Source organism: Amborella trichopoda, chromosome 8 (genome assembly GCF_054954075.1).
Source record: "Amborella trichopoda isolate Santa Cruz 75 chromosome 8, AtrichopodaSantaCruz75HAP2 v2.0, whole genome shotgun sequence".
Lineage (NCBI taxonomy): Eukaryota > Viridiplantae > Streptophyta > Magnoliopsida > Amborellales > Amborellaceae > Amborella > Amborella trichopoda.
This window is the reverse complement of record NC_142343.1, coordinates 25,141,334-25,165,050: the sequence shown is the minus strand read 5'-3', so window position 1 is coordinate 25,165,050 and position 23,717 is coordinate 25,141,334. Positions and strand designations below refer to the sequence as shown.

Sequence of the window (23,717 nt, the reverse complement as noted above, 5' to 3'; positions counted from 1 at the left end):
TTTTTTTTTTCAATTTCAAAAAAAGAGTAGAACCACAAAAAACCCAGAAGACTGATTATGACGAAAAGTTAATATATAGAAACCCACAAGGTGATGAACTCAATTAAAGTTTTAAATATTAACTTGAAATTTAAAGCTAAAATCCTCTGAAAAAGAAAAGCAATCGCGAAGCTTACATTTCCATAGTCTGATCTGATGCTGAACGCATGTTCATCCCTCAAAGCCATAGATAGAAAGAGATGGTTATGCAATCGATAATGAATTCTAAAATCTCAATATGTACTACAACAACCCCTACGATACGGAGGATCCCATTAAGACTCCAACTCTTTTGGGGACTTCTAATTGGTAAGGAATTTTAGCCACATCGAAAGATTTAAGTAAAAATCTGAAATGGGTTTCTAATTTGAACGGCTCAGATTTAGGTAGGACGTTTGTATAAGAGAACTCCCCATCTTTGCATATCTTCACATTAAGATAATGTTTTTTCGAAATCAGGGGCGAAAATTTAGGCAGAGCCAACGAGTTTCAAGAGCGAATAAGTAAAAAATCTATCATATTCATTATGTAATTAAGATAGCTTTTTCTTATATTATCGCTCATATGCGTGTGACAGTTACAGCAAATTTCAATTGATTTGATTTCGCACTTAAAAACGTGGGAAAGAGAGAGAGATTCCAATAGTTTGAAAGAGAGTTAAAGCGAGTTCACTCTCCCAACTCTCTCAAGTATAAAACAGAGTTAAGGGAGGCAATCTACCTTTCGACCTGAGTACTATAAAATAAGGCAACAAGAGAGAGAAAAGGGAAGAGAGAATTGAGGGTTCCTCTACCTCTCCTTTGTTCTTGGGAAAACGCATCACCGGTCGCAGCTCGTTTTTTCCATATGCAAACTGCACATCATCAACTACTTCATTTCTTCTGCACCGAAAAACCAAAGAAAAGGAGGAATACGAGCAGAGCATGAACTGACCTGAGCCATTCGACCAAGAAGACACGCCGACTCCATCAACGAGAACCAGTGTTGCTGCTGCTTCATAAACGTATTCGCCAATAACCCATCCATTACTCCTCCATCTTATTCCCTTTCCGTACGATGGAGGAGGGGGCACTGGGCGCGGAGGTGTCATGGGTAAAAGCGAGAACCTCTGGCTTTGGCCGCCCATTACACGCGAAATTTGCCAGTGGATGTCATTTCCAGGGAAGAAATCCGTTGTGCATGCGACACCTGTGGCGAGGCTTAGCTCGGTGTTGTGGGGGTTTGAAGGATTGAGGATGCGGCGAAATTAACTGAAAATATGATTTCATGCTCGTGCAGAAACATAGTCTATTTGCTCCTTGGGCATAAATCAAGTTCAAAATGTCCTTTGGATCCCAAAATTTGAGGATTTAATCTCTAGAAGCCAACGATCAAGCTCACATAATAATAATAATAATTTGTTGTGGAGCAAAAATTTTGTATGCCATGATTTATGGGAGGCCAAAGATGGCACGCCCCATATTTTGTGCAACCCAAACTTTGTAGAGTTTAAAATCTTGTTTAAGATAAGGTTTGAAAATAGAAGATTTGTTGAGCAAGCAAAAATTGAGAACATGATAAGCTCCTAAAGAGGTTACGTCTTCTAAAAGAGTTGTCAACAAGCCAATGAGTTTATGGCTAGATACATTATATCTAGTATTTTATTAATTTTATATTTTGATGGGATAAATGTAAAGTTTAAGAAATTGAACTAATGAGTAGGTTTTACACTATTCTGGTGAGGCCATAAGAAATCAGTTTCCATTAAATGGAAACTGGTACATTTGAGCTCGAGATTGAATTTGGAATATCCATATCTCCGTCATCCCGAACCCGAGCAAGCCCAAATTTCAAGGCAAGGTGTGTCTCATCGACACACGTTTTGAAATAAAATTTTCCATGAGATGATGAGCGGATTGGGAGAATTTGATGCGAGAAGTTTGGCTCCAAAATGCATGGTTTGAAAAGAGGAAAATGTCTTTGATCAAGTGGCCATATCATGAGATTGGCATCAGATTATCATGAAAATAAGCACATTGCAATCATGGAATGAAGAGGAATGTTATGAGGTAAAATTCGAGCAAGATGGAGGGTCGGATTGCATTCAATTTCAAGATGAAAATGGCAAATTTTTTGGTTGCTGGAATTTCATTTTCTGGTGACCTTCCAAATTGGGCACGTGTTCAAATGTCGACCAAATTTAATGATTTTTATCACAAAAAGACTGTGATGGAATCCTCTCTGAGTGATGACGAAGAAATCAATCAAACACACGCTAAATTGGGCTACACGAAGAATTCAAAACTTCCAAGTTCTTGAAGATGGCAAGAATTTTGATCGCCATTAAAAAGTGAAATTCGGGCTTCATGATGGATAACAAAATGACAACAATAATTTGAATATCATTTCTACGGTGATGGATTGTCCAAACGGCCACCGAAAAGCCTTCGAATTGACCCCGAATGATGCCCATGGCTTAGGCCTTTTTCGAGAGGCATGAATTGGTCATTTCCTACATTGTAGGGAGGGATATTTTTGTCATTTTACCCAAACAAGAAAATTCATTTTTAATTCAAGGTAATTGTAATTTCGGTAAATTTAGGTTGCTTTTGAGCATCCAGCATTTTTTGGTGGATGTTTATACAAGCATGTAAGCTCATTTGTCTAAGGACTCTTGAAAAAAGTTGGAAAAATTGAATGAAATTTGAATCATTTAGTTTTCCTCTTAATTTTCCTGAAGAGAGAATATTTTAGCTAGAGAGAGAATGCCCCTAGAACCTTGGGCTTCTAATTCCTAAAACATTTGATCTCAAAAGTGTTCCAGAATCTCAACTTCCAAACTGAGATTCGAACTTGAATTCACGACTACGTGCACGATTCTCTTTCTCTCTTCCCTTCCCTCTCTACTCTCCTCTCTCTCTTCTCTTTTTCTATCTTCCTTTCTCTTCCTTCTCTCTTTTCTTTCTCTCTTCCTTTCCCATTCTCTCGTTCTTCTTTCTCTCTTAATTTCCCTCTCTTGCTCTTTGCTTTCCCTCCTTTCTCTCTTCTTTTTCTCTCTATTCTCTCTCACTCCCCCTTGGTTTCTCTCTCTCCTCGTGGATGGACTGAGCTGCCTTTGGTCCGAGACCGAGCCTGTCTTTCTCTCTCCCACTCACTTTTCCCCCTCTCTCTCCCTCTCACCAATCTCTCTTCCTTCTCTATCACTCTTCCTCCCGTCTCTCTTCTCCTGCCATCTCCCTTGCTCTCTCGGTCATCTATCTCTCCCTCAATATACTCTCTCTACTCTTTCTCTCTGTTCTCTATCTCTCTCCCTATTCTTTCTCTCTACCTTATTTCTCTCATTCTATTTTCCCTTTCGTTTTCTCTCCCATCACTCCTCAATCTGTTGCATGAAGCCGCAGGTCTTTTTCCCTCTCCTTCTCTCTTAATTCTCTCTCCCTCTCTTTCTCTTGCCCAATCTCTCTCTCTCTCTCTCTTTCTCTCTCTTCCCCAATCCTCTCTCTGCTCTCTACGCCTCTCTCCATCTCTCTCAACCCCATCCATAATCTATTTTAATTTATCCCCTCGATCTCTCTCAGCTTTTCTCTCTCCCCTAATCTCTTCTCTGTCTCTGTTCACTTTCTCTCTCTCTCCCTCTCTCAACCTTGTCTCTCCCTTTCTCTGATTTCTCTCCCCCTAATTTCATCTATCCCTCACTCAATCTATTTCTAATTTCTCTCTTTCTCTATCCCTCTCTCTCATTCTCGCTACTCTCAATCTCTCTCCCTCTCTCGACTTCTCTCTCCCTCTCTCTCCCACAGTCTTTCTCTCCTTAGTTTCAATCTCTTCCTCTCTACCCCTCTCTCTACTCCATATTTGTCTCTCTTTCTCTACTCTCTCTCTTGCACTTTCATCTATCTTTCTCTCTCTCTCCATTCTACATCTCTCTTCTCCATAATCTCTCTTTCTCTCTCCCGATCTCACTTTGCTCTCTCTCCCTCACCCTCACTTTCTTTCTCCCTCTCTCCCCCATCCTCGCTTTCTCTTACCCTTTCTCCCAATCCATCTCCAACCTGCAGCATGAAGCCGATGGTTCCTCTTTGTACTCCTCTCTCTCTCTCTCCCAACTCTTTTCCTCATTTTCCCTCTTCATCTGATCTCTCTCTTCAATCTCTTTTTCTCTACTCTCTATTCTTTATCTACTTTCTCTATTCCCCAAACTCTTCTCTCGGTCTCTCTCTCCCCTCAATTTTATCTCTATCTCTCTCAAGATTTTTTCTCTCTCTCCCTCAGGTCCTCTCTATTCTTTAGTCTCTCTCTCTCTCCATTTCTCTCATGTCTCTCTCAGCCTCTCTTACTCTCTCTCTCCCCCCATCATCACTTGTTCTCTCTCTCTCTCTCTCTCTCTCTCTCTCTCTCTCTCTCCCCCACTCTCTGTTTTGTCTCTCTATTCCCTCTCTAACCTGTGGCATGATGTTGCAGTTACCTCCTTTCTCCCTATCAATTTTTTCTCTCCCTCTTAAGCTTTTCTCTCTCCCAATCGTCTCTTCCTATTCTAATCTCTCTCTCCCTCTCCCCCAATATTCTCTCTCTCTCGCTCTAAATTCTCTCCTCTTCTCCCCCTCATCGCTCTCTCTCTCTTTCCCACTCAACATGTGGCATGATGCCGTAGGTTCATCGCTTTGTTCCCCTCTCTTAGTCTCTCTCTCTCCCCCTTAGCCTTTTCTCTCTCTAACACCCTCTAAACGGCAACATCATGCCATAGGTTTACCATCTCTCTTTCTCGAAGTCTCTCTAGTCTCCCTTTCGCTCTCTATCCCATTCTTCACTCTACTCTCTCTCTTCCCCAACGTCTTATCTCTCCCTGTTCTCTCTTGTCTCTCTCTCCATTCCTATCACTCTTCTCTCTCTATCCCTCGAAGTCTCTCTCCTATCGTCTCTCTCCCTCTGCTCTCTTTCTCATATTCCCTCTCTCTACCTTATCTCTCTCGCTCTCTCTCTTTTTCTCTTTATCATCCAATCTATCTCTTTGTCCCCCTCTCTCTCTGTCTCTCACTCCCAAAGTCTATCTCTCTCCCTTAGCTCTCTTATATTCTCTTTTTCTCTCTCCCCTCATCTCTCTCCCTCTCTCTTTTCTCCCCCTCTTTCTCCCCCAATTTCTCTTGCTCATTCTCTCGCCGTCAATCTTCTCTCTCTCTTTCTCTCTCCTCTCTTTTTCCACCAATTTTTCTCTTTCTCTCTCCTCTCCCTATCTCGTTCTCTCTCTTTATTCTTCTTTCTCTATCTCATTCTCGCTCTCTTTATTCTTCTTTCTTTAAGTCATTCTCTCTCTCTCTCTCGTCCCTGTACCCTATCAAAAATTCTCTCTATCTCTCTCTAGATTTTTTCTCTCATTCTATCATTCTCTCTCTTCTCCTCTATCCATTACTCTCTCTCCTCTCTTATTTTCATCTTTCGTCTCTCTCTCCCTCTCCCTTTCTCCGCTATTCGTCTCTAGCTCTTTCTCTTCGTCCCTCTGTATCATCATTTTTATCTCCTTCTCTCCCTCTCATTTATTCTTCTCTCTTATCTACCTATTTATTCCTCTTTTAATCATTGTTAGTCTTTCCCTTTAAAAAAATATGCACAATGTCCACTTCTCTCGAGGACTTCTATTAATAAAACCATAAAATTTTCCTTTTTAAAGCTTTCCTTTCCAAACTCAAAACCATCATTTTATTTTTTCTAGCTTTCATTTTCATCACACATTTGCCCCACTTACTTTATTAATTAGAATATTTCTAAAATCGATTCATTTCATTTACTAATGTTCATCATTCTTGCATATATAAAATGTCACGACCGTGCCCCCTGACCCCTGTCGGAGGGCGACAGAGCGTGGGATCGCAACCGGAGGTCGCGAACGTCACTCAGGTGGGAGTGGCTCAATGCATAAAAACACAGAATCAAGAGCAAACCATAAAAGAAAACTAGAATAAATTCATTCAACAGACAAATATCAATTCAAAAGTACAACTATCTCATTCATTCAATATCCAAAATTTCTTACAATTCCTTCAAGGCACTATTGGCCATACACAAAATAAAAATTATACATCATAATGGTGAGACTATCAAAACATACTATGAAAGTCTTTGGAAAACGACTTTCTCAAACTTCTAAACTTCGAGGTTCAAACCCCCAAACGGCTACCCACCTTTAGCACAAATGCCAACACCCTTCACTCTACAGTTATGTAATATGACGGGATGAGCTAATAGCCCCGTAAGCAGATCTACACCATTGCATTCCAACTAATATAACAGTGATAACAATATGCAGTGTACACATATTCACAAGGTATCAAGGAAGTCCCCAAACATGCTTCTCAATGCTCTAACAGTAATAGGATAAAAGAGGTTTAATATACAATGCAAAAGTTACAATCACCTTACTTACAGAAGAACAGTAAGGACAACAGATCACAGTTACAAAACTAGTAAGGCCTACTTTCCATCGCTCAGGCTAAGCCAATCATGTTGTTTGAAACCTCTACCCTCATTCATGAGGGAGGACAATGACACGTGGGTGTCCCACTTCGTAATGCTCTCACTCACACATACATCCCTAGTGCACTTTGGGGTTTTCGATAGGCAGTGGCCTTGCAAAACATGACCTCTCTTTATGCCTTTCTGACGAGAGAGCGTTACACTACCATTGGGTGAGCTAATGCGTAGTGCTCATATAGATCTGTAGGGCACGACCCTCTCAAATATTGACATTAACATCCCGACTCCCGTCCTATCATGAAGAGTTAGGAAAAGATCACAGTTGTCGACCATCATTCACACTGTAGGTGTCCATTCACATATCACATAAGTAGCACGACATCATCATTCACACAGTAGGTGCCCATTCACATACCACATAAGTAGCAAGGCAACATCATTCACAAAGTAGGTGCCCATTCACATATCATATAACCAGTATTAGTATCACATTATGACGATATCAGTACCTCAACATGATAGTAGCAATATCGCATTTTGATAGTGGCATATCACATTTAAACAGTATCACAATGACAATACCATAGTAATAGTAACATTATTCCAGTTAAGCCTTACCTCTCAATTTCTGCCATCAAGGGTAATGATGTGCACTACCATTAGGGTCATAACTTTTGGACCGTTTAGAGTTTGAAGACAGTTCTAAAAACCAATTTTGTACTAAACATACCTATCTTTTAAACTGGGGTTGTTTAAAGATAATTGGACCCCGTTTGACCTCTTAAAGGTTCAACAAGGTGAGGGTTCCCTAGCTGCACTGTGTACAGGGGACAACGACATATCCTGCTTCATATCACTATAACTTTCAAACCGTGAAGCAACTTGTGATGGTTTCAAAATCAAAGTTTAAGCCAATACGTATATATTTCTAACAAAATTAATTTGAAAGCATTTGGATCCCATTTTCTGGTTCAAAGTTTTATGCCAAACAAGGTGATAGTTATGAATTTTATCAACACTGCCCACAGTGATCCTTCATAAAACGTAGTATAACTTTCAATCTAAGAAGAATTTCAAAATAGTTTTTACATGAAAATTTTAGTTTCAAATGGCTATGTTTTGATCAAAAATGAACTTTGTTTAGTTAGTTAAAATCAGTGACCATAGTAGTAATAGTGAAAAATCTAGGAAACAATTAACAGTGATATACACTCTCAATTTGAAACATAACTTCATTTTCATAAAGAATTTCGGTAGTCGGCAAAACTGGACATTTTACTAGACTCACATATCTTTCCAATGGCAGTAATTTGAGATCAATGGGACCTCGTCGGCCTTTCAAAAGTCTTTTTCAAGCACACACATATTTTTGGAATTTCACAGTAACATATGACATGTTTCAAGAACACATTCCATAACCTTGATTCTATGGTAAAGGACATGATAACAACCATCCGCTCACAATGTACACACATAACATGCATTTCTTACATAATCTAAGAATCATACATTTATTCTCAGTATCCACTTCCATTATAGAACAAAAACCCCAAATTTCAGTGAACAAGGCATACAAAATTTCTACATCAATCACACATTCATTACTCATCTCACAAGCTTAAAACTCATGCATCCTTATGACTATAATACAATGGTGATGGATCCACTTACATAAACAACAATGGTGCCTTCTCCAAACTTCCTTTCACAGCTCTCACCATCTCAACAATGGCTACCCTCCAAAGCTACTTCTTCAAACTTTATCTTAGAGATAGAGAGAGAGATGAGGGAAGAGTAAGTGGCATGGGTGAGAGAGGAGGCTTAAGTACCCATGAGGGTGGGGTGGCTGTCCAAGTGGCGCCAAAAGACTTCAAAATCTGGACAAGTGGCACTCAAGAAGCATGCACTCAATAAGTGGCACCATCAACACATGCACGTTAGTGATACAGCCGACGCTGCACAAACGGCGAAACACAGTGTTACACAGCCGGTGTCACTCCAATTGCTCCATCTTACTGTCGTGTGTGAAATTTCTTCTTTCCATACACTCACAGCATCACCTCTTCATTCATAGACGGTGCTGGCCTTCGCTCTCTGCACAGCCGACGGAAGAACAAGTGGCAACGGCACAGCCGGCAGAAGCACACTACACAACCGGCGAAAACACAAGTGGCAACGACACAACCGGCCGAAGCACACCACAGCCGGCAAAAACACAGGCGGTAATGACATAACCAATGGAAGCATACTACATAGTCGGTGAAAACATAGGCGGCAACGACACTGTCGGTGGCAGCATACTACACAGTCGGTGAAAACAGAAGCGACGCTCCTTCTCTTGACGCGTGCGGTGTTACTTCTTCCATTTCACCTTATCCTGCCATGCACTCTAATTGGCAGGGAAAGTCTGGGACGTCACATAAAAGTTCCAAATTATTATTATTATCATAATGGGGCTATTCGAAAACGATTCGTGATGTGTTCAACCCTCAAGACTCCATTCTCCTGAATCCTTCGGGGTATTTTGACTACAAGTTGAATACCTTTTCCCTGTCATTCAGTAATACCTCTAAGGAAAGGTGACGTCAGAAGGCTGCCCTCTTTTCATCATCCCTTCATTCATTTATTTTCAAAAATAAAATAAAATGATGTAATATTATTTCCTAATCGAGCCTAATTTGAGGAGATGCTTGAAAGCTGACCATACATGATTTTTAAAAGAAGACAAAAACCAAGAAAGGAGCTGGATTCAGATCGAGGTGACAAAACAAGCTCAAGAGGCTTTCTCTAGTGATTTAAGAGGGTGATATACCCGGACGCATCCCACGAAGCCCAAGCGGCAAGGTAAGTGTCTTACACCCCTCTTGCCATATTAAAATTATCTTATTGTTGGTACTTATCCTCACATCTAACTTGTGGTTGTCCGAAAGAGGGTTTTTTGTGAAACTCGGGTCCTCGACCTGAGACCTTTTCAGGACCCGCAGAAATCCAATCCCAACCAACTGGCAACTCCAATAGGGACATACCTCCTCACTATTGGTTCCGCTTGTTTTCCTTCATTTACTGCTTTAAATTCCTTTAATAACATTCTTTCAGGGTTTTCTAGCTCTGCTTATGGCAAGGGATTTCATGATCCCTACCCTTAACATCTTTATTTCGGGTAACTAGGTTCCTCATCTTGGTGCCCAAGTCTTTTTGCTGCGAAGGGACTCTCCCCTTCTTGCTCGAGCTCAGACCCATGGAACCGCAAGTTAGGGATCTCAGATCCCTTCCTTCTCTTCCAACCGCATTAGTGCCTTGACCACTAATGTCAAGCACATGAGTGGTACGAAAACCACTCCCTTGCACGTTCAAACTATTATTGGTGGGTCTTCCACCAGTTTAAAGCTCGAGAGGAGCTCTAAAAGCACTCTCCCTTCTTCTGCAAATGGCTTCACTGCAGCCATTGCTCTTATGGGTACTCGAAAGAGTATTCCCAATACTCGCCACACATATGCTACCTATCCGATAGCGCATCACACGCACACCGAGCAGGTACTTCGGTCGCTAGCCCCTTTATTTCGAATGATCGCAAGACCATTCGGCACATTCAAATGCACACGACTAATGGCTCACCATTAGTTCATCAACTCGGGGCAAGTAGCCTGCAAACTTGAGATCCATTTTTGTTCTGGGTCTCCATAGATTCTAACGCACACTTGGAAATAACTCCTAAGTTATGTCAGTTGCATTGCACTCTTTTAATCCCTTGGAGTGGGGCAGTCCATATACTGCACCCCAAAAGGCACATGACCTACGACCCAGTCACAGGCCCAAGTGACGACTAATGCATGCAATTCGGGTGGTCTTAAGACCATGTCATTTAATAATGCAAGCATTCTGAAAGCCGAAACATTTACTGCACTGTGAGTTGGTCACTAGACCACCCCAAGCACATCTCTAGCTGGTGCACACACGCACAGGTACAATGCTGCCCTTGGCTCTGACGAAAAGAGCCAGCAATGCATGTCTATTCCATTTTGGCCCCTCAAAACCTTGTACTCAGAAACATTTCCCTCCAGTACCATCTTATCGAACCCCATTCCTAAAAACCTAGTCCCCTTAAGAAAGACCAATCAAACAGGGCCTCAGGCTGAGTTCCAGTTATGGGAAGATATATATTGGGGCCTTCTGATTAAACATCAAAACAGGATGAAAGTTCCCCTCATAAGAAATAAGAAGATGCCATCGTATCCTCATCTGGAGGATATACTGAAAGGAAAATTTTACCCATTATAGACTAAGGTAGAGAAGCACGATGTGTAGCCCAGTGTTCAGGGGTAAACATTACAAAGAACATCTAGCTCTATCGGATACACGGCCCCAAAGCTGTCAAGAGTCACCAGTCACTTGATCTTTAAGAAAAATCCAGACCCAATTGGGGCTCTCCGAGCCTCTCTTAAATGGACTCCCAGATTGGGTCAACAAACGGATGGTATAAAAAACCCAATCCTTGATGAACATGCTAACATTATGGTAGTGAGCCAGACCAGTGACAAACCGGAAAACCCAATGGCTCATTTCGGTCCCATTCTCAATCAGATCTTAGACATACTTAATGATCTGGAGAATGTTCGACCGCCAGTGGCATCTTCACATTCGGGGGTGGGTCTTCCCCCTATGCCACCATTTGAAGAAGAGGTGCACAGGGCTCAACCACCTTTCCATGTTTGAACTCCACCCCCTCAGGCCGTGCAAATTCCACCCTTCCCAGATACCAGGGGATGGAAGGCCCCACAAGTTGTTTCACCTGTAGTAACACATGATGACATCTAAGGAATGATTAACAAGACTTTTAAGGATTACAGGCCTCTAAGCTACAAGAACCAACCCACTATGAAAAATTGTACCCAACATATATTGATTAGCTTCCTTTCTCATCAACTTATTAAAAAGGAAGATTACTTATCTTCAATGGTATAGGCTCCCAGGAACAGCATGTGGTACATTTCGTGTTAGCATGTCAGGAATCGGCTTCGGACTTCAGGCTATTACTACGCCAATTTATGGAAACCTTTTCTAGATCAGCATTTAAATGGTATTCCCAGTTGCCACTCAATATCATGGTCACCTGGGAAGAGATAGAAGAACTCTTCTATAAACCGTTCTATGAGGTAGAGAGGGATGTACATGCAATAGAAATGCTCACAAAGACCCAGGGACCAAATGAAACGATAGATAAGTTCATTCAAAGATGGAGGGACCTTTCATTGTATCATGCCAATCCCACGTTTGAGGCTGATGCAATTGAAACATGCATCTGAAACATGAAAAGAGAACTACATCTGCATGTTGAAGCATCAAACCCCACTACCTTCTCCAAGATGACATCCAAGTCCGTAAAATTCAGAGCTTTCTTAGACACCATGGTGATGTTCAAGTGCAAAATACTGACAACAGTCAAAACCAAAATTTCAACAACAACCGGCCTAGTCCGCACAATAATCAATAAAGAGAAACAATCAGTACGGTGGTGACAGCTGCCCCAAGTCACCCTAGACCTCCCATTGGCTCAATGCCCCTCAAAACATTAGATGTCTCCCAAGGGTTGCTGCAATTAAAAGAGAAAGGACAACCTCAGCCTCGACCACAACAGCCTCAAGACTATCAACAAGTTCCACCTCAAATTCTCTATCAGCCCATCTCATTCAAGGAAAAGATGAGTAAGAAGTAAAGTTTCCATAGAGATTGGGTCCCAACCATTCTCCATATGTTGCTAGAACAGGTAATGATAGCATTGTTAGAAGCTAAAAGACCGGATCAGGTGGGACTTACCAAAAATAAGAACTATTGCACTTACCATTAGATGCTGAGTCATCTGGTTCAGGATTGCTTCCATCTCAAGGATCACATTGAGGCTTTGATTCAAAGAGGACAGATTCACTTGGGTAATCTTAAGAAAGTTTTTGAAGCAGCTGAAACCTCTAATATGATCACGCCAAACAAAATATCTCCTGAATTTCTTCTTGTTATCTTCGACATGCTGGTGGTACAAGAAAATGATTCATTTGTGTTCTCCTAGAAAGGAAAGAAACCTCGTTCAGATCAAAAGGGATTCATGGTCCTCCTATCACCAGATAAGAGGACACGACTTAGCTCAATGTTATGGGTTCAGAGCAATTTTAGAGAAGCTTATGAAATATGGCGATGTGGCAGTTACTGAATTACCACCACAATATCAGAAGAGGATATATGAGATCAGTCAATTTTCCCCTCAAACAATTGAACAAGTGATCCCTCCTAAACCTGTGACCTAGAAACCACCCATTTGTGTGATATTTCACCGCTACTTTCAGACTAAATGATTTGGTGATCCCCTTCCAACATTCTTTGATCACCAATTTGTGTGATATTTCACAAATCTCACTTTGTCCCTACTACTCTCGCCAAGTCTCCTATGATCATTACAATGGAAATCCCTTCTTTAATAGCCTTTCTCTCCCTACGATTTGTGATCCACCTTAGAGATTCCACACCTTCATTTGGAATCCTGGCATGGGAGGACGCCCTCAGACATGATCACCTTACTAAACGAAGGGTTAGGCAAGTATCTTCTCACCAAGTCCACTGCATTCAAAAAATATAAAAAATGAATATAAATATCTGTTCGTATATGAATCTCTCTTTTGAAAGGAAGTAACATGAAATCAGATCCATTCTCTCTATATATATATAATTCATTCTCATCTATTAGTTTCATCGGCTGCTCTGGTTGGTTGGCAACAATCTCAGCAAAACGTTCGGGGCAAATTTTGACCTCCAGCTTTTCCCATAGCTAGAACTCTCAGACGAAGTTCCCCCTTCGGGCTTTTCGCCACTGCTAGACTCATATGTTTCCTTCATCAACTCGTACATCCTTTTTCTTGGATTTGGAAGCATAGTCCAATTATTGTTTACTCTCCTTAGCTTGAAACTTAAATCCATTACATTTTCCTTTTCTCCCCCTTCCACCACAATGTATGCCTCTCCCGTTTCCTTTCTTATTCTCTCTCTACCAAATAAATCCATTGATTTGAAAAAACCATAGAATATTAATATAAACATTAATGACAAAAAAGTATAATAATACTTTATGATAGTCTCCCTTCTATAAAGACGAATCCACTTGCGGCGTTCCCAACTTGATTATTGTTGCTGGTGGTTATTTTGTGAGAGTGGGTTATTTGAAATTAAAGAGAGAGACAATAATGTGAAAAAATTGACAGAGATGATAGTGGGGTACATTCAAGAAATTCAAATGTATTGTTTCAGATTTACTGCAAGGATTCAACCAAGAACTTCAAAGAAATAGATCATAATTTTTTTTTTTTTCGATTGCAAGAAAACAGTAGAACCAAAGAAAACCCACAAGACTGATTATGACAAAAAGTTAATAAATAGAAACCCAAAAGACTGATTAGAAGGTGATGAACTCAATTAAAGTTTTAAATATTGACTAGAAATTTGAGGCTAAAATCCTCTGAAAAATAAAAGCAACCACGAAGCTTACCTTTCCATAGTCTGATTTGATGCTGACCGCATGTTCATCCCTCAAAGCCATAGATAAAGAGAGATGGGATGAAATCTAAAATCTCAATATATACTACCATAACCCCTAGGATACATTGTAGGAGGATCCCATTAAGACTGCAACTCTTTTGGGGACTTCTAATTGGTAAGGAATTTTAGCTACATCGAAAGATTTAAGTGAAAATCTGAAATGGGTTTCTAATTTGAAACAGTAGTTTGAACGGCTCAGATTTAGGTAGGACGTTTGTGTAAGAGAACTCCCCACCTTTGCATATCTTCACACTAAGATAATGTTGTTCAAAATCAGGGGAGAAAATTTAGGCAGAGCCAACGAGTTCTAAGAGCGAAAACCTATCATATTCATTATGTAATTAAGATAGCTTTTTCATATATAACCGCTCACAAAAACATGACAGTTATAGCAAATTTCAATTGATTTGATTTCACACTAAAAAACGTGGGAAAGAGAGAGAGAGAGATTCCAATAATTTGAAAGAGAGATAAAGCGTGTACACTCTCCCACCTCTCTCCAACAATATCAGTATAAAATAGAGTTAAGGGAGGCAATGTCTCTCAACCTGAGTACTATACAATAAGGCACCAAGAGAGAGAATTAAAGGTTCCTCTACCTCTCCTTTGTTCTTGGGAAAATGCATCACCAGTCACAGCTCCTCTTTTCCATCCATAAACTACACATAAAAACCACCACCATGTCACCAACTACTTCATTTCTTGTGCATCAAAAAACCAAAGAAAGAGAGGAGTACGAGCAGAGCATGAACTGACCTGACACTTGGAGCGCTATCGGCAAAGCCCCTTTGTCCTCCCAATCCCTCCAAATATCCAAGAGGAATACAAGCAGAGCATGAAATGACCAGACACTTCGAGTCCTCCTCATCTGGAGGATATACTGAAAAGGAACCCATTTTACCCATTACTGACTAAGGTAGAGAAGCGGAATGTGTAGCCCAATATTCAGTGGTAAACATTTCAGAGAAGATCTAGCTTTGTCGAATACACGGCCCCAATGTCGTCACAAACCATCATTACATGGATCACAACCCCAAGGCTGTCAAGAGCAGCAAGTCTCTAGAGCTTTAAGACAAATCCATACCCAATCGGGGTAGTCTAAGCCTCTTATAACCGGACTCCTGGATCGGGTCAACAAACGGATGGTATGGAAACCCTAATCCTTGAAGAACATGTCAACATTATGATAGTGAGCCTGACCGGTGACGAACCGGAGAACCCAATGGCTCATTTTGTTCCCATTCGCAACCAAATCTTAGACATACTCAAAGCTTTGGAGAATGTTCGACCACCAGTGGCATCTTCACACTCGGAGGCAGGTCTTCCCCCTATGCCACCATTTGAAGAAGAGGTGCACAGGGCTCAGCCACATTTTCCATGTTCGAATTCCACCACCTCAGGCCATGCAAATTCTAAGGGATATACAGCCCCACAAGTTGTTTCACCTGTGGTAACGCATGAGGACATCCAGGAATGATTAACAAGGCTATTTAAGTATTACATGCCTCTAAGCTACAAGAAACAATCGGCTATAAAAAGTCGTACCCAACATACGTTAACCAGCTTCCTTTCTCATCGACTTATCAAAAAGGAAGATTACCTATCTTTTATGGTACAGGCTCCCCTGAACAGCATGTGGCACATTTCGTGTCAACATGTGAGGAATCAGCTTCGGACTCCACGCTATTACTACGGCAGTTTGTGGAAACCTTATCTAAACCAGCATTAAATGGTATTCTTAGTTTCCACCCAATTTCATGTTCACCTGGGAAGAGATGGAAGAACTCTTCTATAAACCGTTCTATGAAGTAGACAGGGATGTACATGCAGCATAATTCTCACAATGACCCATGGACCAAATGAACCGGTAGATAAGTTCATTCAAAGATGGACCTTTCGTTATATCAGGCCAATCCCATGTCAGAGGCTGATGCAATTCAAACATGCATCCAAAACATGAAAAGAGAACTATCTCTGCATGTTGATGCATCAAACCCCACTACCTACTATCCAAGTCAGTACAAATGGAGAGTTTGCTTAGAAACCAGGGTGATGTTCAAGTGCAAAATACTGGAAATAGTTGAAACTAAAATTTCAACAAGAACTGGCCTAGTCCGCGCAATAATCAACAAAGAGAAACAATCAGTGGGGCGATGACGGTTACCCTAACTTAGCCTAGACCTCTCACTGGCTCAGTGCCCCTCAAAACCTTAGATGTCTCCCAAGGGTTACCGCAATTAAAAGAGCAAGGGCAACCTTAACCCAGACCACAACAGCCTCGAGACTATCGATAGGTTCTACCTCAAAATCCCTATTAGCTCAGCTCATTCGAGCAAAGGATGAGTAAGCATTACAGTTTCCATAAAGATTGGGTTCCAACCATTCTACATATGTTGCTAGAACATGGAATGATAACATTGCTAGAACTTAAAAGATCGGATCTGTTGGGACTTACCAACAATAAGAACTACTTCACTTACCATCAGATGCTGAGTCATCCAGTTCAAGATCGCTTCCATCTCAAGCATCATATTGAAGCTTTGATTCAAAGAGCACAGATTCACTTGGGTAATCTTAAGAAAGTGTTTGAAGTAGCTGAAACCTCTAATATGATCACAGACATTAAGGTGCAATTCCAAGGGGTACATCTAGACAAAATATCTCTCGAATTCCTTCCTGTTATCTTTGATATACTAGTGGCACAAGAAATGATTCATCCGTGTTCCTCTAGAAAGGAAGGACACCTTATTCAGATCAAAAGGGATTCATGGTGTTCTTATCACCAGATAAGAGGACACGACTTAGTTCAATGTTATGGTTTCAGAGAAATTTTAGAGAAGCTTATGAAAAATGGTGATGTGGTGGTTACTGGCTTACCACCACAATATCAAAAGAGTATACATGATATCGGTCAATTTTCCCCTCAAACAATTGAAGAAGTGATCCCTCTTAAACCTATGACCTTGAAAACACCTGTAGAGACATTAGAGCCTTAACAATGTATCATGGGCATGGTTTGATGAATAGCCTTAAGAGAGAAGCAATTCGGCAAACCAAAGCCAAAGCTATACTTATACCTATCCCACAACCACCTTGTAAGGTTATACTGCCAAAAAGAAAGTAAAGGGTAATCGACCTTCAAAGGCTCAACCCCGGAGAAGGAGGTTACCACATCCTTTAGTTGAAGCAGTCTTTCTCCCTCCCATTCCTCCCTTTCCAACCTTGTATGACTTTGTTCGAAAGAAAATGATTTTAGTCACAGATAGTCAAGAAACAAGCCAAGAAATCTTACTAGAAACGGTGGTTCCTAAAGTCACCCGGGATGTTCCAACAAGGGGAAACGTTTCAAGAGAACCTCTAGGTCAGTCTAATGAAGGAAATGACTCTAAAAATACCTTTTCGCGGTCTACATAAGGTGAAGACCTTAGAGATTCCTACAAACATTTAACAAGGGTTACGACGTAAAAAATTCCTTGATTATGTCCAATGAAAGCGAAGACATTAAACGAATCTTTGAGACTAATACCAGTAACAAATCCAAAAGCTCTCCCTCTTATTTTTCTAAACCCAATTCTTCAAAATCTTAATCTTCCTCCTCTAATTGTTTAAATTCCCCTAGTCTTCCTCTCACACCATTTCTCTGATCTCCTCTTCTTCTTCTTCCATCTCTGACTCTCCAAAATCTTCTTCTTCCAACATACCCTTCTCCATCTATACATGAGTCCCTCATAACAAGAGTCTCTCCCTTGTCTCCATCACCTACCATACAACCATAAATCTCAAAAGCCACTCCACCACCTCCAGTCCCATGAAAAACAGTGGTGGTCCCAAGAGTTTTTCTTCCAAATGATGACAAGATCAAATATGCCATGCTTGCGCACTTAAGGAAGCTACTGACACTTTTGAGCATTTATGATGCTCTAATGTTGTCAAGCGAGTTTCGTATGGCTTTAATACAGGCTCTCTCTTGTCTAGAATTTTATGAAATAGAGGTGGAGCTAATTGAAGTAGATTCGGCAATTCTCAATGCATGCATGGCCATCACTATCAGATGATGATCTCCAGCTGGGGTAAACGTTCCACAACCAGCCTTTGTTTGTAACTTGAGACCCCTATGCCCATTTAATTAATCGAATCATGTTGGATGGAGGCTCGACTGTAAACCTAATCCCAAGGAGAATTCTTGCTAGCAATGGGTTGAGTAATACAGACTTACAGCCCACACATTGATGGTTCAAGGCTTTAACCAATCAGGAGAAAAGCTAGCCGGCACTGTTCACCTTTGCCTCAAGATTGGGGATCTAAATTAATATGCCATGTTTCAAGTCATCGAAACTAACGCATCAAACAATATCTTTCTTGGCCAGCCCTGGCTTCAAGATCATGGGGTGGTTCCTTTCACACTCCATCAATGCTTCAAGTATAACCATGAGGGTATGCAATACACAGTCTATGCAGATAAGAGGCCCTTCCCCACTGCTGATTCTCATTATGCTTATACAAAATACTATTTCATGGATCCAGTACGACCTTCAAAGCCAGAGCCACCTAGAGAACCTATGACTAACCATACCATGAGAAGGATTGCCAATATCTCTCATGAATATGTAGAAGATATGGCTAGGTCATTGATGGGCATGTTCTAAGAAGAAAAGAGAGAAGCCAAGGTACTTCCTTTACCCTTGGTAATATTGAATTTTCTTTTCTCCCTATAACCTCCTTCTTGTATGGGTAAAATTTAATTTTCTTTTCACCCTATCAAAAGTAACCTCCCAGTACCATGAAGGAGAAACCTCATCATCTTCCCTGCCTTCCCAAGAACCTGTCCTCGTAATAGCTCAAATAGAACGAATCCCAAGTGAAGAGAAGTCAGTTGATCCCATTCCTCAAACTCTAGTAGTCACCTTCACCCCTGAAAACATGAAAATACTCTGTCTCCCAATCTCCTTCCTAAAGGAAAATGCTACCCGAAGAGCCTGAATTGAAGAGATGCCTAGCCAAAAGGTCTTGCACACCTCAATCCCTTATAAGGAGGAAGGTGATGCTCACCTAACTTCTCTGACCAGCTACACTCACTATTATCCTCCGATCCAACAAACGCCTTGAAGTGTTCCCTCCGATCCTAGAAATACCCTAAGTCTCTTCCACTCACAAGGGATACTGCGCAGCGCCCCCTCGTCTTACAATAAAACCTTTACGAACACTTAAGATCATCAGTTTGAATGACAAAGGCAAACCCAGATCAATGAGATTAAAGAACAAGTCCAAGATTTGCTGTATGACTTGTTTTGTGATATGAACGTAAATTATTTATTTTCATGAAGAATAATATTATTAGAAACTCACACTATGATTTTCAAGGTTTGACTTTGAGTCTGGTTTTCAACAGAAAATGTTTAAGGAAGAAATCCTTTGTGAATTGAGAGAAACAATTATTTTATTGACAGGTGCACAATGAGAAAATTATATTGTGATGTGAATGTCACTAAATCATAGACTCACTAAATTGTGTGATTTAGGAATGAAATTGAGCACTATTTTATATTTTTTAGTATATTTCAATGCTTAAAAAGTTTTAGAAATAAACACTTTATGAATTGAGAGATATTATATTTTATTGTGGGATGCTCATCTTCTATTCTACAGTAAATTAAAAGATGTGGCATGTTAGGACACATCTTTGTACTCCTTATAATGGAAGCCTTTTTAGGTCTCATTCAAAAGTTCTATAGTGTGGCATGAGTATGGTTTATAACAATAAAACTTCAAAGAAAAGTAATACAAAGTTGGGGAAATGACACTCTATGTGGAGAGTTCTCTATCTTGGAATTGCAGAAAGAAGAAGAAACACAATACTTGTGAAAACATCTTCGTTTCTATTCACAATGAAGCGATGTATAGAGTGCCTTAGTGGAAATATAGAAACCCTGCGATCAATAAAATAAATCAAGATAGTGTTTTTCTGATGTGATGACATGAAGAAGAGTATTTGTCATATAAGGGAGAATCCAAAGGCCCCAGAGGTAGATGCTTCACCAACATGTAAAAGATTATGACCAAGTGATTCTTCATTAGATGTATGCTCTTCCAATATAACAAAAGTTCGTCAACACGTAAAGACAAGAATCAAGTCAACCTAGATAGCACACTACATGGTTTTGAGGTGTGAAATTTATCCCACATTACATGGTAAGGTCATATAAGGAACGAGGATTCAGTATCTTTATTATATCTTTTATACTTCTTTAATTATATCTTTGTTGTTTATTATTTGAACATGTATGAAGCATATGGACATTGGTTGATATGTGCTAACAATGTTTGAAATAGCCAGTTTTTTTTAATACCCTGTATTTTAGTACCTTATTGTACTTGTATGAACTACTAAAGGTAGTAATACACATGGAGATGTGGTTTGATCAAGGATTATGGACCTTAGTATAAAAAACAAGAGGTATCAATCATGAGAGATGAGTTTATCTCATTCAAATATGTAAACACGAAGGGAGAGTTCTGATGGAACCCAGTCTTAGTAATCATCCTCCTAATAGTGTCGAGTAATATGATGTGCTGCCTGTGATGATAATCTCATGATTAGGTCTCCATATTCGCCAAGAAGAAGTGTTTGTCAGGTCTTCATAACCATTATTTAGCCAAGCTCTATTTTGGATAAAATCATAAGATGGACTTTATGATTTGTTTTTGTGGCTATAAAATGACTTGGTAAGTAATTAAAGGTGAATGCCATAAAATGATTTATAAGGACAAAGATTTTAAAATTAAATTGGACCATTAATAAGAAAACCCAAGTCTTTGAATATGGTTTTGAGAAAATCCCATAGTCTTGTGAGGTCCACTAAGCCTTTATAGAAAATCATTCTAAACGCTATTATATTTTCCAAATATTGCTTGTAATATATATATATATATATATCCATACTAACTCAAGAGCTTTTTAATAAACTTGGGAAAAAAGTGTCATTTTATCTATGCCCTGGTTTTAGAAACCCCATATGCCTTGACCCATGTTTTTCAGTTATTTAGAATCCTTGATTATCTATGGCCATTAACCAAAGGGAATTCCAAAGGAAGACCATCTTGGTAGGTCTTTTTGACACATGTTGTGTGCATAAGATAACTTGATTTGTTGCGTTTACTACCAAAAAGACCAGTGCAGTTGAACCTTTATGGTTCAGGAAGGTCTTCGATATTGTGCATCAAGTTATTTATTTTTGCATAAGACTTGCTATACTACCTCATAACATAGATATGAGAATGTTGAGAAAGTATATGTTATATGTGTTATAATTGAGTGGGAGTTACTATAGTCCCACAATTCATTTTAGCTGCTTAGATATTCAAATATATAGGTATTATATTATGAAAGATCCAAATAAACTCAACTTTCCAGTAAGAGCTCCTACTTGCATTTGACGGACAGCGGAATAACATACTATAATGTTGTTCACCCAGGGAACTCTAGTTATATGGTTACAAAAGGGATCAGCTTGATTGAAGAACTCCTTTGAGCCCTTGAAGATACACCCCCACGTGATGATGGTACATGACGATCTTTGACGACAATAGGTCCATGATTCGCAATGCGACTTATAAGTTAAACTATAACTACATTCAGAATGAGATCCGAGCAACGAAGAGAAAGAGGCACTGCCTCTCTAAATCCTTTATGAAAGAATTGATGGCGAAAGCAATGGTTAATGTAATGAGAGAGAATATGTGAGAAATTCTTGAGAGAGAGTTTGTAATTGGGGGATGAGAATGTGAAGAAGAGAGATTATAAGGCCTTCTAATGCCACATGGGAGATGTAGGGTTTCTATGGCCATTAAAGGCTTTATGAGAGCATGTAATCAATATCTAATATAGTGGGTCAAAGAACTCCAGTGGTAGTATGGTCCTTAGGGACCAAGAGATTGTAATCCTAAGGGACTAAGAGATTGTGGTCCAGAGGGGACCAAGAGATTATGATCTAGAGAAACCAAGATAGGCAAATGTTATTTGTTGATATTCAAGCTAGGTTTTACGAGCTAGACTAGTCAAGTTGGAAAACCCTTATTAACTAGGCATGAAAATAAAACCAAGCAAGGTTCATGAATTATCCCTTGATGAGGTCAGAGTTGCTCCCCAAAGGACTATGTGACCCTTGTGTGTGATGGTTGGCCTCTAGAGACGAGGGCCAAAGCTTCATCACTGGACCATCACACGACATGTGCATATGATAGCTGTGGTGGGTGTTGTATGTCATTTTTGGATTAACGGGAGGAAAAGTTCAATAGATTCCCCTCACAAACAGCTACATTCTGGTACAACTCTTGCAATCAATCCATGGTTTGATGAATGCAAATCCTCAGGTCACCGAATAAGCAAATCCAATAGGTTGCTGGAATTCCTTTCCCCAACAACCTTCAAAATTAGAAAAATACACAAATCGACACTAAATCAGCCCAAACTTGGTGCAAAACGACTGTAGCAGTCTCCTCTCTAACTTGCAAGCAGAGCCAGAAGCCAAAACGACGCAGCTTGAAGATGCATTAGCAAACAAAGTTCGCAAAAATTGCCAGACTTTCATCCCGAGGAAAAAGGCCACCATAGCATGATTGAAGGGCATTAAAATGCTCACAATCAAGAGAAGAATGAAGATATGTTTCTGAAACAACCGAACAGTTTTCACAAGTTGCAGAACCAGCTTCCAAGGTCTTCCCATGGCAGATCAACCTGGAAGCAGGGATGGTCTCGTCATTTGGGCAAAAGATCATAGGGACATTTTGATCATTTGCACATAATTTTTTGATTTGCTTTGAATTTGTTTAATTGTAATTAAGCTTGAATTTTGAGCATTCACCTCTGTTTGGTGAATCCTCTATATAAGCAAACTTAAGTCACTTGTAAAAGGAGGGCACGATCCCCTCTTTTCAAGTTTCATTACCCCTAAAGGCTAGGAAGAATCAAGGCTAGACTCTGTTTGTTGGTTTGTCTTTCTTCATGAGCCCCTGAGGGAGAGAAGAGGGAGATGGAAATTTTTGAGAGAAAGGGGATACCCCTGAGTGCATGGCCCCGTAGGTACCCCAGTCGCGCGCGTTCCCCCCACCTTTCCTAAGCCGAGTCGTTTCTTCTCTCTCTCTCTCGTTCTCTCCTCCACATGCGTGACCTCGTTCGCGTGACAGCCCGTGCCCACTCGTGAACCCACAGGTCTCGTCTCTTGGGTTTCTCTATATCCCTTATAGTGGCCCGCAGATCCCCTCCAAAAGGGGACCAAGGAGAGGGACACTCGGATCCACCCCACAAGCACAGAGAGAATGAGAGGAGAGAGATTGTAAGCCTGAAGAGGGCTCCTGTCCAAACCGTGTTGACGAACAGCCGGAGGGCTATGTAACTTCTCTAAGAGGGACATCCGTCCAAGCGTATCCCCTAACCCTCAAAGCGGTGCAAGGGCGTTAGCGCTCCAGTCACAAAATTCTCTCTCACTGTCGGCCTCCTATCCACTAGCATGAGGGTCCGCATGTACGTCACGCGCCGGACCTCCATGGTTATTCGAGAGAGGGTTTCCACCTCCCCGATCGGAGGGAAACCCGGACCATCCGATATCAACTGGTGACTCCATTGGGGACACGTCACTTTATTGTTGGCTTGAGCC

The 23,717-nt window shown here is 40.5% G+C and overlaps 1 long non-coding RNA gene across 1 annotated transcript; it reads right to left on the bottom strand.

The window, feature by feature from the left end:
- Positions 1–675: 675 nt before the first annotated feature.
- LOC148780966 (uncharacterized) lies at positions 676–1,517 on the bottom strand. Its single transcript, XR_016039728.1, has 2 exons — positions 973–1,517; positions 676–892 (listed from the first exon to the last, which is right to left on the bottom strand). It is a non-coding gene; the product is annotated as an uncharacterized LOC148780966 (long non-coding RNA).
- Between the last annotated feature and the right edge of the window lie 22,200 nt (positions 1,518–23,717).